This window comes from Choristoneura fumiferana, chromosome 16 (genome assembly GCF_025370935.1).
Source record: "Choristoneura fumiferana chromosome 16, NRCan_CFum_1, whole genome shotgun sequence".
In the NCBI taxonomy this organism is placed as follows: Eukaryota; Metazoa; Arthropoda; class Insecta; order Lepidoptera; family Tortricidae; genus Choristoneura; species Choristoneura fumiferana.
Genome location: NC_133487.1, coordinates 9598083 through 9613822, shown reverse-complemented (window position 1 = coordinate 9613822; position 15740 = coordinate 9598083). Strand labels below are relative to the sequence as shown.

Here is a 15740-nt window from a genome sequence, read left to right as displayed (position 1 = left end):
CGCGTAGCTCACCGGAATGGAATATTTAAGAAACTCTTTTCAAATAAATGATAAAAGCGACATATTATGGATAGTAAAACTTTTGATAGAAATAATTATTGTTTTACTATCCCTAATATTATGTCGCTTTTATCATTTACATATTTGAAAAGAGTTTCTTAAATATTCCGCCGTGAAACTTTTGATATATATATATATTTTTATTAAGACCTAACGAAATGTAAGTGGCCAGTATTTAGTATGCCGTGTGAACGTTTCTCTAAAGAGATTTCAATCATTAATTCGTTTTAGGTCTTGTTGCAGAAAAATGTATGGTAAAGTATTTTATCTAAAGATATCTCCATGTTCTCCCACAGCTATAATTTTGAAGAAAAAAAAAATACAGATTGGTTTTTTGGAATCTTTTTGTATTTTTTATTTCAATTCCAAATTTTTACTTTTACGGTCATCCCGTAAAACCTAAATTGAAAATACAAACTGAAATATAGATGCACAGAAAAACCAGAAAAATAAGACCAACACTGGGAATCGAACCCAGGTCCTCGGTATTCCGTACCGCGTGCTATACCGCTACACCACTGTTGGTCAACGGCACAGACACGAATTTCCCCTATGCACCACATATCTCAGCTTGTTTGTTTCTTATTTAGCCACTTAAGCAGTGACGCTAGCGACATCTATACCGTAGCCCTCAACGAGAAACTTTGGGCATTCCATTGGAACTAACCGCTCACCCGGACAAGAGATGTCGTTATTATGAAGCCGCGGCCGCGTTAGGTATTCGTTTGGGATATTGCTGTCTTTATCGATCGTGACATAAGCGCTCGCAGCCGCCCCCCCCTGCCTTCCGCAAGGACGTCCGTAATTTATATCGAGATAGATGTAGGCTTTGCAAGGGCGGTTGAATTTTGGGTTTCGTTGTCCTCATATTATACGAAAAGTATAAGTAGCACAGAAATCAATGATATTTTACAATCAAGATATTAATTATATTCTATGTATGCCTGTGGTTTTTTCGATTTTTGTAAAAATGCTTTATTAGTCTGTAATTGTCATGCAAAGTTGACATCTTTTTTTTTGTCACACGGACACGCCCGAAATAGGGTTCCGTAGCCATTACGAAAAAAAAAATATCTAAAGATTTCGTACCTATTTTGTACGGAAATATTCAAGTTTAGGTATATTTTATACCTTAGGCTGCTATTTACTCTTAAAGTACTAATAATTCTCAAGAAAACTGAACCGTTATTAGTTTTCCTTGTAAGTTTGATATACCCACCGGTTTAGATTTTAGAGGGGGGGGGACGCCCGATTTTATTTTATTTCAAATTTGCACTTTAAAGCTGAATATTTTGCAAACACATCACTGAATCGAAAAATCGTTTTTGCAGCCCCCTAATGGTTTTAAAATACCTAGCCAACGATAACCCCACACTACAAGATTGGATGAGAAAAAAAAATCACCCCCACTACGTCTATGGGAGGTATTTAAAAAAAAAAATTGTTTTTTTTATTGTACCATTTTGTCGGCATAGTTTACATATATATTCGTGCAAAATTACAGCTTTCTAGCATTAATAGTCCCTGAGCAAAGACAGACAGACAGACAGACATGGCGAAATTATAAGGGTTCCGTTTTTGCCATTTTACGGAACCCTAAAAATGTTCAGAATCTATTTCATACTTTACAGAGATTTTGACCAGGTTCATTCCCGGTTATGTATGAGTTAAATTAAAAAAAAATGCCATTATTATTAGCATTTTTATTAAATCTAATATCGAAGCCATGGTTTCTAAGAACAGATTTCGCTATCTCATAGTTTCTGATTTCTCCCTACTGACTCATTTGGATTAATACTATGTATATAGATTTTATTGGTGCAAAAACGCCTTGATTGCATTTAAAAATAATATGAATTGGTAGCGCTTCTACCCAGGGCCGGCCTTAACTAACCAGCTCCCGGGAGAGTCATTTTCATAATCGATTTCACCTTTTCGTAATAAATTTTGTATGATTTCTTTGGCAAATGTATGGGATATCAACATGACATTAAATACTAGCACAAGAGTTTCACCTTGGTACGAAATTAAGTTTCCTCGACTTCATATTTAGTCCGGAAAACCAACTCCGGTCAAGGTCTCTGCAGTCTTTCGCGTAAATAAAAAATAGCCATAGCATACAAAAATTGTCGGAAATAATAAATTCAGTAGAGAATTGCCAGTAGCTATTTTAATTTAGGTATATGACTAATTCACCGCGACAAATGTAGATTTTGCATGCTTGTCATCTCTAGGCGCTGTCTTAATTACCGGAACAAAAGCGTTTCTATTAAAGGAGTTCAAAAAGTTGGTCACTTAACACCGGTAGTTTAATAGTACATTATGGCCGAGGCCGGGAAAAACAATTCATGGATGAGTAGTTGGACGAAGCTTAGTTGAGTTCGTCAATAAATACGAATCCACGAATTGCCATTTCCGCTGAGGCATAACATATATGAAAATAGGTATACTTAGTGCTTTTCTCCAATAATGCAAGAATTCAAATTATGGGATGTTACTAAATTCCCTCAAAAGTTACATCGTGGCTATCGTGGGCTTCATTTACGTTGCAAGATGAACACCAGTGTAAAATTTCATGTCTTACTTCTTGACTTAGGTACTGGTTAAGACTCGGATTTTTCATGGATGCCGCGGGAATATCGGGATAAAAAGTAGCCTATCCATGCATTCATAGATACCTACCACCAGTTCCATCGAAATCTGTCCAGCCGTTTTATCGGGAAAGAGTAACGTAGCGTGTTACGCGGGCATTTTTATTTTTTTTTGTACCTTGGCTTTTTGACCTGTCCAGTGACTTTTTCATCCTATTAAATCGTGTATACTTGAAATTTTTTGGTTTAAGATTATTTATTAGATAAATTAACTATTTATGTTTTTAATGATATCAATACAATTATCAATTAATGTTCAATTTACTAGTTTTTCTTAGAATTTGTGTTTGGAGATCCCCGATATGACCGTGTCAAAAAAAAAAAAAAATCAAAATCATTTATTCAGTAAATAGGCCGCAATGGGCACTTTTACACGTCATTTTTTAAAACTACCAGCGCTTTCGGAAAGACCATCATTGCCAAGAAGAATGCGCCGCAAGAAACTTGGCAGAAAGTCATTTTTTCAACATAAAATAATTACAAATAAAATACTTAAAAACTACAGTATACAATGAAATAAAAGAAAATACAAAATAATAATAATAATAATACAGGGATGTATGGGGTCCCTTAGTTACAAAACTAAACTCTAACTATAATCTACGTTCAGTGGAAGTGTAGACTGCTTCCACCGTCATAAATTAAAAATAATAATAATTATAATAATAATAATTTAATTCTGAAATTTACATTTCAGGTCAAGTAACCATTAAACTTTTGGATTCCGAAGGCAAGCTCACGTCTGCCGCCCCCAAAGTTAGCTCACACGAACTCATGTCATGCTCTGAAAGCAGAGCGGTACCGAGTGCATGGTATTGCTTCCGTTCCCATAAGCTCTATGGGATCGTCTTGGGAGCTTCGACGTCGCGGGCCTGTGACTAGAAATTAAACTAAAAATATACACGTTTAAAATCCATAAGCTTAACAATATACAGCCTTAAATATAGCAAGGGGATGTATAAAGTCCCTGAGTTAATAATAAAATTACTATATAGCAAGGGGATGTAGAAAGTCCCTGAGTTAACAATAAATAAAATTCCTAATCTAAATAATTCAGAGATGTATATAGTCTCTGAATGTCAAAGTAAACTAATTTAATTAACCAAATTATACAATCTGTCCATACCTCATGTCCATACCTAAAAGTCAAACTTCAAACATCAGTTTGAACTAGTAAAAAAAAGATCTCACGTATGGCAGCATTTGTAGTGGGTAGTGCAAAAACCTTATTTTCTAAACAGGACCTTGTTGTCATTGCTTTAAAGTACAAAATGTAGAAATACCTATAATTTAACGTGTCCGAGAAATCGAGAAAAGGGGAATATCCCCCTATCCGTTACCAAGATATTACACATCGGCGAATTTTTATTGGCCGAATCACACGTTTATTTTGATCTAGCAACACCATTTTTCCTGTAGCAATACAGTACGGTTTGTCAAAACGATCAGTTTCTATTAAAATCGCGAGAGAGTAGCGTGTTGTGTGGTGGTCCAGAAAATTTCTCCCTTCTCCGTTACAAGAATATGAATGTATGAATATGGTTATCTTTGGCGTAATTCAAATAACTTGATCATTATTTATTTGACAATAAGATTTCATTTGAAAACCTTCGTATTTAGAAGTCAAATGTGTTCCTAATCGTATTTAAAGTGCAGAGTGTTTGTTTCGTTACTTACTTTCCGTTACTACATTTATAGTCACGTATAAGGGGAACATAAAAAAGTAACGAAAGGGAAACATAAAGCCGCGACTACAATTGTATTAAGTTTATTTTTTAAATTTATACAATTTCAAATTATTTTTGTAATAAAACCTTTTAACTTTATTAAGTTCCTTTCTGAGTACCTAACTTTACATACACGTTATGTTCATCCATTCAATAATGAGATGAAAATATCTGGAAAAGTTTTATTTCAATTAAAGAAGTACAATTTGTTATAGGAATGACTCCTTTAACAGTTGCTGAAAAACAAAAACAATGCAGGGAAAGGATTAAAAATGATCCAGTTAAATACGAAATTAAAAACCATGTGTTTTACTGATACACCATACTTAATAATATTCTTTTTGCACGTTTCCATCAGTTTAATTTTTTATGGGGTTACTGCTATTTTTGCAAATTTTTTCTACAAGAGGAAATAGTAGTGACAACCAAAACGCCGATCACCGATTATAAGCGTAAACACAATATTATTCATTATGAAACAATTTTGGTATTTAATGTTTTAGTTTTTTATTTTGCATCTTTCTTTCCCATACTACTTATACGTATCTCTTTATAATTTATGGATTATAGCTACTTGTGGTATATATTTAAACACTAGCCTTAATCTGACTGTTCACTTTGCCAACCTAGATGTATAAACTTGTTTATAAATGACCTTTATAACCGCAGCCTTATGATTTCGTTACCATCCTTTTCGTTACTGTCCATTTTTAAAACACAATATATATATTTTTTATCTCATCGAAAATGAAGGAGTGTTCTTATTTTATATGTGCAATAGATAATTCATTAGTTCAGGTTTTTGGATAAAAACAATGCGTCTTATAAACTTCGTAGTTTTGAAGTGGTAGAGAAAATAGTGAGACGTTTTTGCCATTAGGTAACGGAATGGATCAAATATATGTCTGTTCTTTCAAATTTGTGAATATTTCCTGGTAAACATCAATAATTATGATAATTTACTACATTTGTAAGGAAATATAAAATAAATTTACCTATTTATACCTTCGTATGATTTAATATAGTTAAAAGTTTATGGTAACGAAAGGGAGGAAAATTCGAGGTTAACCCATATTAAAAACAGAATATTTCTTAAATTCCTGCATATTTTACAAAACTATTGCCTAATAAAGGTACCCAGGACTAATAAAAATAGTTCAGTTACCTAATAGTCACTGATTATTTATAAAACGAAAAAACTCTTATAAAATCTGTTGGTAGCACTTTGAAAAAAAATGCCCACGCACACACATACTCGCAAACTTTCACATTTATGATATTTGTAGGATTCCTTTATAATAAAGGTACCTCCAGACAATTCTATTGGTCATCATCATAATCATCATGTCAGCCGAAAGACTTCCACTGCTGGAAATAGGCCTCCCCGAAGACTCTCCACTCAGACCGAAATTGTGCTTTCCGCATCCACCGCGATCCCGCGATCTTACCAGGTCGTCGCTCCATCTTGTTGGAGGCCTACTGACAGCTCGTCTCCCCGTCCGCGGACGCCATTCGAGAACCTTTCTGATCTGACCCTATCGGCCATCAGTCCTGCGAGCAATGTGCCCCGCTCACTGCTACTTCAGTTTTGCAATTCTTCGGGCTATGTCGGTAACCTTAGTTCTACCTATACTGCGGATATCATAATTTCTATTCTATCCCGCAGAGAAACCCCGAGCATAGACCTCTCTATAGCCCTCTGATTGACTTTGAGCTTCCTCTCATGATGCCCATCGCTACCGGTTAACGTGATCCAACTTTTTGAAGTCCAGCCGCTATTTCTTCAGCGTTTGGCAGGTTAATACAAATTCCGCGATTGTATAAAAAAATCCCAAAAATTACATCGTGGATTACGCGCTTATTCGTATTCTAATTTTTTTTTATTTTATCGGATCCCTTGGGAACAGCGGGATAAAAAGTAGCCTATATAATTATTCCAGACTATCCAGAAGTCCAGCTATTTACATGCCCAAAATCGTCTAAACCGTCCAACCGTTTTAACGTGAAGGAGTAACAAACATACATACGAACGCAAGCACATACTCAAAAGCTTCGCATTTGAATATTGGTAAGTATTCATATTATTATCATTATCTTTAATTCTTCAATCTCCATTTGAGTTGTTATCATTTAATTCTTAATCTCTGCTCACTAGGAAGGGGACATTATCAGTGAAGAGCGCATAAAAACAAAGTAAATTTATATAAATTTATTCTTGAAATAAGTAACATTGCTCACAGCTTTCACACAGAAAAAGAGTTACCTGCTATTCACTGTCGCCTTCATATACATTAAATAGTTATTCTCATGACGACGTTTATGCACATATTTATAATTTACATAACGTGTACCTACCTAATGAAGCTTACTCAAAACCAGGCTCTAGGCCTTAAAAATAAAATAATGTTTATGTACAACGGATTCACGATTATTGTCGAGTAACAGATGTGATATGTGTACATTATCTGTTCATAAGTATCTCAGGGGAAAAAAAAATACTACTTAACCTAGGGGTTCCTTTAGGAAGCCCCTATGGAATGTAAAACATGCCGTTTCACGTAGAAAGTTTCTATAGATTTGTTTTATTTTAAAATATGCTATGAAATTAATAATTACTTTATATTAATTAATAAATTGCTTTCTCTTGAAGTAATTAAGTATCCGTTTATTATTTGTGCATAAATAAAAATCAGGTTCCTGGTCATCTGTTTTAAGATAAATATACCCGAAACTAGTTTTAACATTTGAGCAAATTAAATATCAATGGATTGTATCGATTTCATTTGGTTTAATTTTGCTTAATCCGCATGCTTAATTGTGTTTAATAATGCATGCATATATTACACAATGTACTTTTATAATTAAGCACTGTGTGCCAAATATCTTAACTTAGGTACTTAAAACTAAATAATTTAAAACAACATATTCGTTACATAGCATGCAACTAACTTACATCACTCGAATGTCTTAAATTAAAATGCACCTATTGAAAACGCTAGGAACTACATTAGGATGTTATGGAAATTCATAAAGTGACGTCGATAATATAATATTGAATTTACACGGAACGAAGCACGAAATAAATGTCATTGAATAATTAATTAATTAAACAACAGTACAAATTTTACTGAAATTTTGATAATTTATTAGAAGTAAGAGTAATTTTAACCATGTTGATCATATCACCTAGGCCATTCATATTTTTCACGACTTAAAATTGCAGATACTAAGAAAAAATCTTTACAAAATATTCCTAGCTCTATCACAGTTAAATATCAATAAACTAAAATACTTACTACTTTAATAAAAAAACGCAATTTTTTCGGGTTATTTCACAAAAATCTCGTGGACGTTACAGTAAATGATCATTACAGTATTTTATCTTAAGGCAAACAGCAAATTATCCTTGATTTTTTAAAATCTTATTTGCTAAGCAAGCAGGCTGAACGAATGGGAGTGAATGCTACTGACCTACAAATGGAATGATCAGAAACAACGACACACTAGTCACACTACACGAAACGAACATTATCCGTAGACGTTGCTGAGATTCTTCTGTGTAATGTAATGCTATGTTTGTTTTAATATGACAATTTATAATATTGATGGCAATACAACGCAATACCTCATAAGTAATAACCATTTTTTTAGGTGAATCTGTTATGCTCGATATTGCTATCAACGACATTGGGGTAGGTAATGATTTCATTGTATAAAATAATTATCTAAAATACAAACTGAAATAAGATGCACAGAAAAACCAGAAAAATAAGACCAGCACTGGGAATCGAACCCAGGTCCTCGGTATTCCGTACCGCGTACTATACCGCTACACCACTGCTGGTCAACGGTACAGACACGAATTTCCCCTATGCACCACATATCTCAGCCTGTTTGTTTCTAATTTAGCCACTTAAGCAGTGACGCTAGCGACATCTATACCGTAGCCCTCATCGAGAAACTTTTAGCATTCCATTGGAACTAACCGGACAAGAGATATCGTTATTAAGCAATCAAATTAAGTTTTTTTTTTTGGAATCTTTTTGTATTTTTACTTCAATTCCAAATTTGAAATAAAAAATAGAAAAAGATTTAAAAAAACAAAATAATTATCTACGAAATACAAAAAATGGGGGTGTAAACATGGTCTAAGGTTGTTTGAAGTTTGTGTCTGTTTGTGTGTGTATCTGGAACTTATAAGAGTTGTACATTCCGTTAAAAAAAGGGGTGGACTCACGGACTCTGTAGAACTCTAAAGAATCCGACCCTTATTCAAACTCTCGGCTATTATATTTAAAAATGTTCTATTATTACAGTTTCAACAGGTTTATAAAATACAAGAGCTTTATCTCCGTTAAAATACATACATATATACATACTGGTCACTGAACTTGGGCCAGGGCCCAGGCCACCTCTAGTGCCTACTATACTGCCTAGTATACTGCGAACGCAAATGCGAAGTGTGGTCGGCATCGCCGTACACTGACACTAAGATCAATTCATGAAACTATTTATAATTATCCCAGAATAAGCAGACGGGCAACGATTTATTCAGTCTTTTGTAAATACCCTCATCAAAGAAATTTAAAGAAATTCAAGTAAGACTGAAGAAATTTTAAGTAGCGGATATTTTTATCCTGGTTTGTGACTAGACTAATTACAAAATAAGTACAATAAAACACCACTTGTCGACGTCGACACAAAGGCTGTAAGTGTCGGTCAAACTACTGGGATGATCTTAGTGTCCATGCTTTCAAAGTATCTGTCGAACAAACAAGCAAAAGCTTTCCAAAATATCGTAACCGAACACCTAAACTATCTGACCCGGATACATCCACATTAAAATGCTTGGGTCGTATTTGTATAGGCAGGATACACATCCACGATGATATCATCTTTTGAGACCATTAACAAGTATTAAATTTTACTAAACAACCGAAGTCGGATCGGACCAGCGCAGTCTTTGATGCGCTATTATTGGGCTATCTACCTACTCTACGTTTACACTAATTATGTAATCCAAACTGTATGTAATCTAATGTTCGGATGATAAACTTAAATTTGACGATAGACCCGTCGCCGTACCCGCATTAACAAAAAACGATGTCCAGCATCTATAATCCATCGTTTTCAAGTTGAAGTCAATAAATACTTTGGTCACAGTACCTACAGACGACAACCTGAAAGCAATTTTGGATATTATGTTAAACCCGGGATAAATTTGGAAAAGCCTTCTCACTCAAGCTACGTCTTGAACTGAAACGTGAGATGGCCGCTCGCCGCGTCGTTGATTCGGCTGGTGCGGCGGCGGCAGCAGTTAGGTACTTAGTGGGGCGGCGATGACGGTGCCGAGGGTTTACGCGAACTGTTGTTGGCTCTCGCGGCAAGCTACCGCTGCTACCAAAGCCGCCCCACGGCCGCTGCCGTCCTCTGAGAGCATAAGGTCGAACTGAAAGAAAAGAAAACATCGAGGGTTACTCATAAACTACAGTGATAAATAAACTACATCTTTGGCCACCGTGACGATCCTTCAGACACAATATAATACAACCTAAATCGACCATGATCTTCTCGTGTCGTCATGTAGGTATCAACCTACATATAACATAAATATATGTACTATCAGCCAAATATGTGGTCTACCACCCTAAAGTTGATAATCGTTTGCATGTCATAAAACAATAATGCCAATAGACGTGTCTGTCAACTTGAAAGTTCGACTTTAGCGACGTATTCGTTTGATAGGAACTTGTTTAAAAATTTATAGACCACTTATTTTGCTGATGGTACCTATAATATAATCTGCTTTTGAACTCTGCGGTATGTATAACGACCTACGTCTATGATGAAACCATGCAACCAAAATTCATCGAGCTATACGGAGCGAATATGTTAGTTGTTCTTGACACACTTTTCAATATGACATTGAAATTTAACTACGTGATAGTAAAATCGCGTATTTTGATAAATGAGTTAACTTTTATTAGGATTACAACAGCAGCAAAGGTACCCAATAAAGTTGACTTAGTAGCAAAGTTGAAATTAACGAAGTCTAGGTACCTAATTGCCTTGAAAAATGATCTCTTGGATCATCTGTTGTCAACGCGATAACAGTTGTTGGTGTGTCATAGTTTTTTTATGGAATATTTATTATAAAAACCACAGCAACTTGCGTCATCCTCGGTGTATGTAATTAAAATAAATGTAAATTTTCCTAAAGTAAGCTTAGAAAACATGCCTAGCATGCTTTTTATAAACTGCTTTGTTCTCTAAATTTGAATTGTTCGAGTGAAGACTGAAATATTAGCGTCCCAATAGCAGCGCCGATTATTTCGTCAGTGCTGAGTGCGTCACAGAGGTCGAACGGACGCGCCGACGCCTATTTTAGATAAAAATTGTTTGCGACTTTGGCGTTATTTACTGGGCAAGGTCCGCTTTAGACACGAGTTATCTTAATTTGATAAACTTGTTATTGGTGACCAAGCAGGGGCTCGTCTTGGCCATTGAGTAGATAGAGGACAGTTCAAAGGGTATTTAAGCGACGATTGCGAGATAATACGCTAGAAGCGAGTGGGCGACATAATAGTCGCAAAATGAACCAAAAATACTATTAATTATTTGATTACATGTTATTCTTATCATATTTATTTACTTCGGGTTTTTTCCAATATTTGAAACAAATTGAGATACCTAGTTAAGTGTTTACAGCTACTGTCAGCTACCCTATCGTCTGTTTACCTATAGCAAGCAATATCGCCTCACCGAGCGATCAGTTTAATTGTTAAGGTTATCATTTAATAAGTTCACATGGATCTTGTTTGCTAAGGATTGTATTAAATAGTCAACTGATATAATTATTGCTATTTCACAATAATATTAATAATGCAAATTTTGATTGAGTGGTGCAGAGATTTAATGCAATTGGATGGAACTAGAGGACTTGACAAAGAACTGAAAAAAAAACAGGATCAGCAAATACGGGCTTAATATCGGATTGTAGACGTTACCGCCTGTGTATAATATTTTACTATTTTAGGCATTCCATTCCAACACTCCGTTTGAATTTGAAGTCGACCTGACGCCTTAAATTACTGGTCGTTTTACGTCATTAATTGTTTATCAATTGTTTCAATTCAACCAACCTGTAGTCCTGGCTGGACCAGCTTCGCGATCTTTTCGCACATCAGCGTGTGGAAGTGGGGTGAAATCTGTAGACTGAGCCGTCGATACCGACTGTGACTCTGGGTTCTCCCATCTTGTTGATGAGGACAGCTATCCCTGCCGAGACTAAGTGGGCCGCCCGCCGCGACACGCATTCGCAAACGTGACGGACTGCTGCCATGTCAGCTTCGGTTGCGTGGTCCAACCCTGCAACGACACAAAAGATAATTTGAAGCATGTAGCTAATAGGAACGGTTCTATCCCATGTTATTTCTTCGATAAAATATGGCTTTAAAGAATGACTCGACTGTCCACAAGGCGTGACACGAGGGAGGACATTCTATGGACACGAGTACCTACTTTTTGCGCTGTTTACTTAAACATCTCAAAATGCCTAGTCATTGCAAGCACTTCAAGTAGATAAATCTCATGTTTCAAAATTGTATACAGTACAGTAGGGTATTACGATAATGATAAGGAAGGTGATGACATCATTTTAATCATTTTACCTATAATGTTAATGGGTAAAGTAAATAGGTACTATTGCAATAAATTAAGTAAGCTTATGTCGTGATTTAATTTACGTAGCTACTTTTGATATGTATTCATACATGCTAAATACGTTCAGGATATGCTTGATTTCATAGTTACGAGTATTTCGTGTTAAATCGACAAACATAAGTATCCTACGAAAAAATCGCAATAAATGGATATGAAGTAGAGGTATTAACTTGATAGAGAGTTTGTTAATAAGGACGGAATCGTTTGTTGCATCGACGTCTAGTTAATGTAGGCGCTTAATGAAAATGTTAGTAGGTTAGGTAGGTACTACTGGTATATCGGGGGTATTTTATTAGGATCGGTGTGATAAGAGTACTGGGTTGGGTAGGCGGATGTGTTCGAAAACGGAGGGTCAAACGAGATTACGAGTATTGTTATCATTTCTAATGACGTCGAATTCTTTGATTTAACTATCAGCGTTTAACTAACAACGTTCGCAAACTAAATAGGTACCCTATTCACGTCATTAGATCATTTTGTTTATTCTAGTAAAATTATGAAAGTTTACAATCAAATTACTCCTCTGATATTTCAAAGGCGAACGTGTCTCCTTGTGGGCACTGTTTGTGATGTACATCCATAATTAACTGTCGAGTCACTTTCCCTGTACGTGGAAAATGCGGGGTCAAATTCAATAGTCTGGTACAACGGTTTATATAAATGTTATCATTTCTCATCGAACAAAATTTACTCAAGTGGGTAGTTATCATCTTATGTTCTCCGCCCTTAGTGTAAGTTTTCGGTTACAAAATACGTCTCGATCGCGTTCGCGTTAAAATCTCAATTTGTATGGAAACACGAACGTTCCGCTAGAGGCGCTGTTCGTTCGTAAATAATTTATTCGTAGGGTACAGGTCACAAAAACGAGCGTCTTAACGTTACTGCCTACGTAAACGTTGAATTTAGAAGGTTTCGCAAAACAAAAAAAAGTACGTTTAACGTATCGTACTTTACATATGTCGTATTTGTAAGAATACGGTAAAATGATTTCAAAATAAGTTTAGCACTTTATTCAGTATGCAAGCAAGCGTACAAATATTTAGTTTTAGGTCACTAAAAATCCAGGTTGTAATTTTCGTCAATACTATTTTATCTATCTACATTTTATTAATTTTATTATCTATGTACATTTTGTTAATTCATAAGCATGCTGCCAGCATCTTCGGCACAATGCCGCAGGGGCCTTTTTTAGATATAGTTTAGTTTTTAATTTAGTTTGTAAAATTTAGTATTATTTCTGCGTTTTGCTTTATTTCTATCTTAATAAATACTTAATAATTCCTATTCATAAGACATTTTATTATTTGCTAGATTATTATTATAATATGTCAAAAAAAAATAAATTCAAAATTTATTTATTTTTTTTAAAGTTTATTTATTTGGTTCTTTTACATGCCATTTAATTACTATTTGAAAATTTACAAATTGTCATGATTTAAATAATCCATAACACTATCCTATAAAAACATTCCTCCATTAGCCAAAAAAAAAATTAAAAAAAAAAATGGCATACCTATTTGCACAGTTAAGCTTAGATAAATTATTTTTATTTTAATTTATGCTCGCTCGTTTAGCCTGCGACACAGAGTAATTGTAATTACTGCCAATTATTGGATAAATTATCTTATTTTATATAAGCACATCTTAGTTATAGCAATCCGGCGGAAATAATGCAATTTTCCGGGAGAAAGAGCATCCTGGTTACAAACTATTTTTGTGCCAAAATTCATCGAAATCCGTTGAGATTAGCAGGATTTTCGTTTGGTAGATACGTCGAAGCTGCTCCAAAAGAAGACATTCTATTATGCTTTCCGTAACGATTGGTTGATCAATCGACGGGCTAACAATGTAGGTATCTGATGTAACTCATAGGCAGCAACTTCTGCGCAATAATTTACTAGCTTATGTAACCCCGTATAAAGCATATGTGTGCCTACGTTTAGCCTTTTTAGGGTTCCGTAGCCAAAATGGTAAAAATGGAACCCTTATTGTTTCGCCATGTCTTGACAAAATAGTACAATATAAAATTCAAAAAAACATTTTTTTAGAGAACCTCCCATAGACGTAAAGTTGGGGTAATTTTTTTTCTCATCCAACCTTGTAGTGTGGGGTTTTAAAACCATTAGGGGGTTGCTAAAACGATTTTTGGATTCAATGATTGGTTAGCAAAATATTCAACTTTAAAGTCCACATTTTCATTAAAATCGGGCGTCCCCCCCTCTAAAATCTAAACCGGTGGGTGGAAAAATTTGAACAAATTCAGGATGGTAGTTAGTATATCGAACTTACAAGGAAAACTTTAACGGTTAACTTTTCTTGAGAATTATTAGTAATTTAAGAGTAAATAGTAGCCTAAGATGTAAAATATACCTAAACTTGGAATATTCCGTACAAAATACGAAATCCTTAGAAAAATATTACTTATTTTTTTCGTAATAGCTACGGAACCCATCTTGGGCGTGTCGGACTTACACCCTGAGGGTTCTGTACAAAAATTGTAGATTTCTATTGTTATCCACTGTTAGCAGAGCCCTGCTCCTAAGCAAAATGTATATAGTGTGCGTTAATTTTAGGTTGGTAACTGACCTTCCCTGACTCTTCCTTCCTATTGTGCTATTAGTTACCTTCATACTAAATTTCAAGTTTCTAGGGCGACTAAACTAAAAAGTAAATCTTACCTAATTCTTCAAGCACTTCCATACAGCTCGTGTAATCGCCAGCCTTATCCGATTCAATCTCAGATACGTATTTGGTGTAGAAGCTTCCTCGCTGGAACAGAAGGTCAGAGCCGCGACCTCCAAACAGTAAACCCATCCGCGTGAACTTCGCCAGCGCTAGTCGAACCAGCTCGCCCAGATACATGCCAGAAATCATCTTCTCTTGGCTATAATAAAAGTAGTAAGGCTATAGTTAGAACAATGATGTTAATAAAGAAAAAAATGACAAATTATGCAGTTGACGAAGTCGCTTGCGAATAGTCGGTTGTCAGGTCATGTCATTCAGATACGGATTTAGACTTACATTTGTTTCCCTGGGTTCACAGAGTTTACGTCGATCTCACGATCGAACTCTGTGCGTACAAAATCCAAGGCTCCGTCGTCTCCAAAAGCACCCCATTCGGTGTTTATGAGCATGTCGGCTCTGCTCTGCCCTCCTTCGAAGTTCTCACATAGTTCAGCCTTCTCCACGTAGCAAGCGTTGCTGCCGGTACCTGATCGACATTGAATTTCTTCAAAATTTGCAAAACGTGTCAATTTCAAGCATGTATTTTTATTCACATAATTAAATCATGTCGGCCCTGCACTTTAACCTTTGAGTTGTGTCACTCGTTGTTACACACGGATCTCTGACTAGAGTATCATCATGTTGAGAATGGTTAACAATTGCCGAACCGACATAACAACGTTGAACTAAACATAACCTTGTTAACAAAAGAAAATAATACTTAGGTGGGGGTAGTTAAAATTTTTAACCAAACATTATTAATAACATTGTCAACAAAATCATAACGAAAAGCCAAAAATATTATTAGTTTAAAATATTAGGTAATTCAGATTTCATATTATGTTACAAATTCGTA

At 35.2% G+C, this 15740-nt stretch overlaps 1 pseudogene across 1 annotated transcript; it reads right to left on the bottom strand.

Annotated features, from left to right (window-relative positions):
* Positions 1 to 6632: 6632 nt before the first annotated feature.
* Positions 6633 to 15388, bottom strand: LOC141436467 (hexokinase type 2-like; annotated as a pseudogene). Its single transcript, XR_012452311.1, has 4 exons — positions 15182 to 15388; positions 14839 to 15044; positions 11581 to 11806; positions 6633 to 9887 (listed from the first exon to the last, which is right to left on the bottom strand). The product of XR_012452311.1 is annotated as a hexokinase type 2-like (transcript).
* Positions 15389 to 15740: the final 352 nt, after the last annotated feature.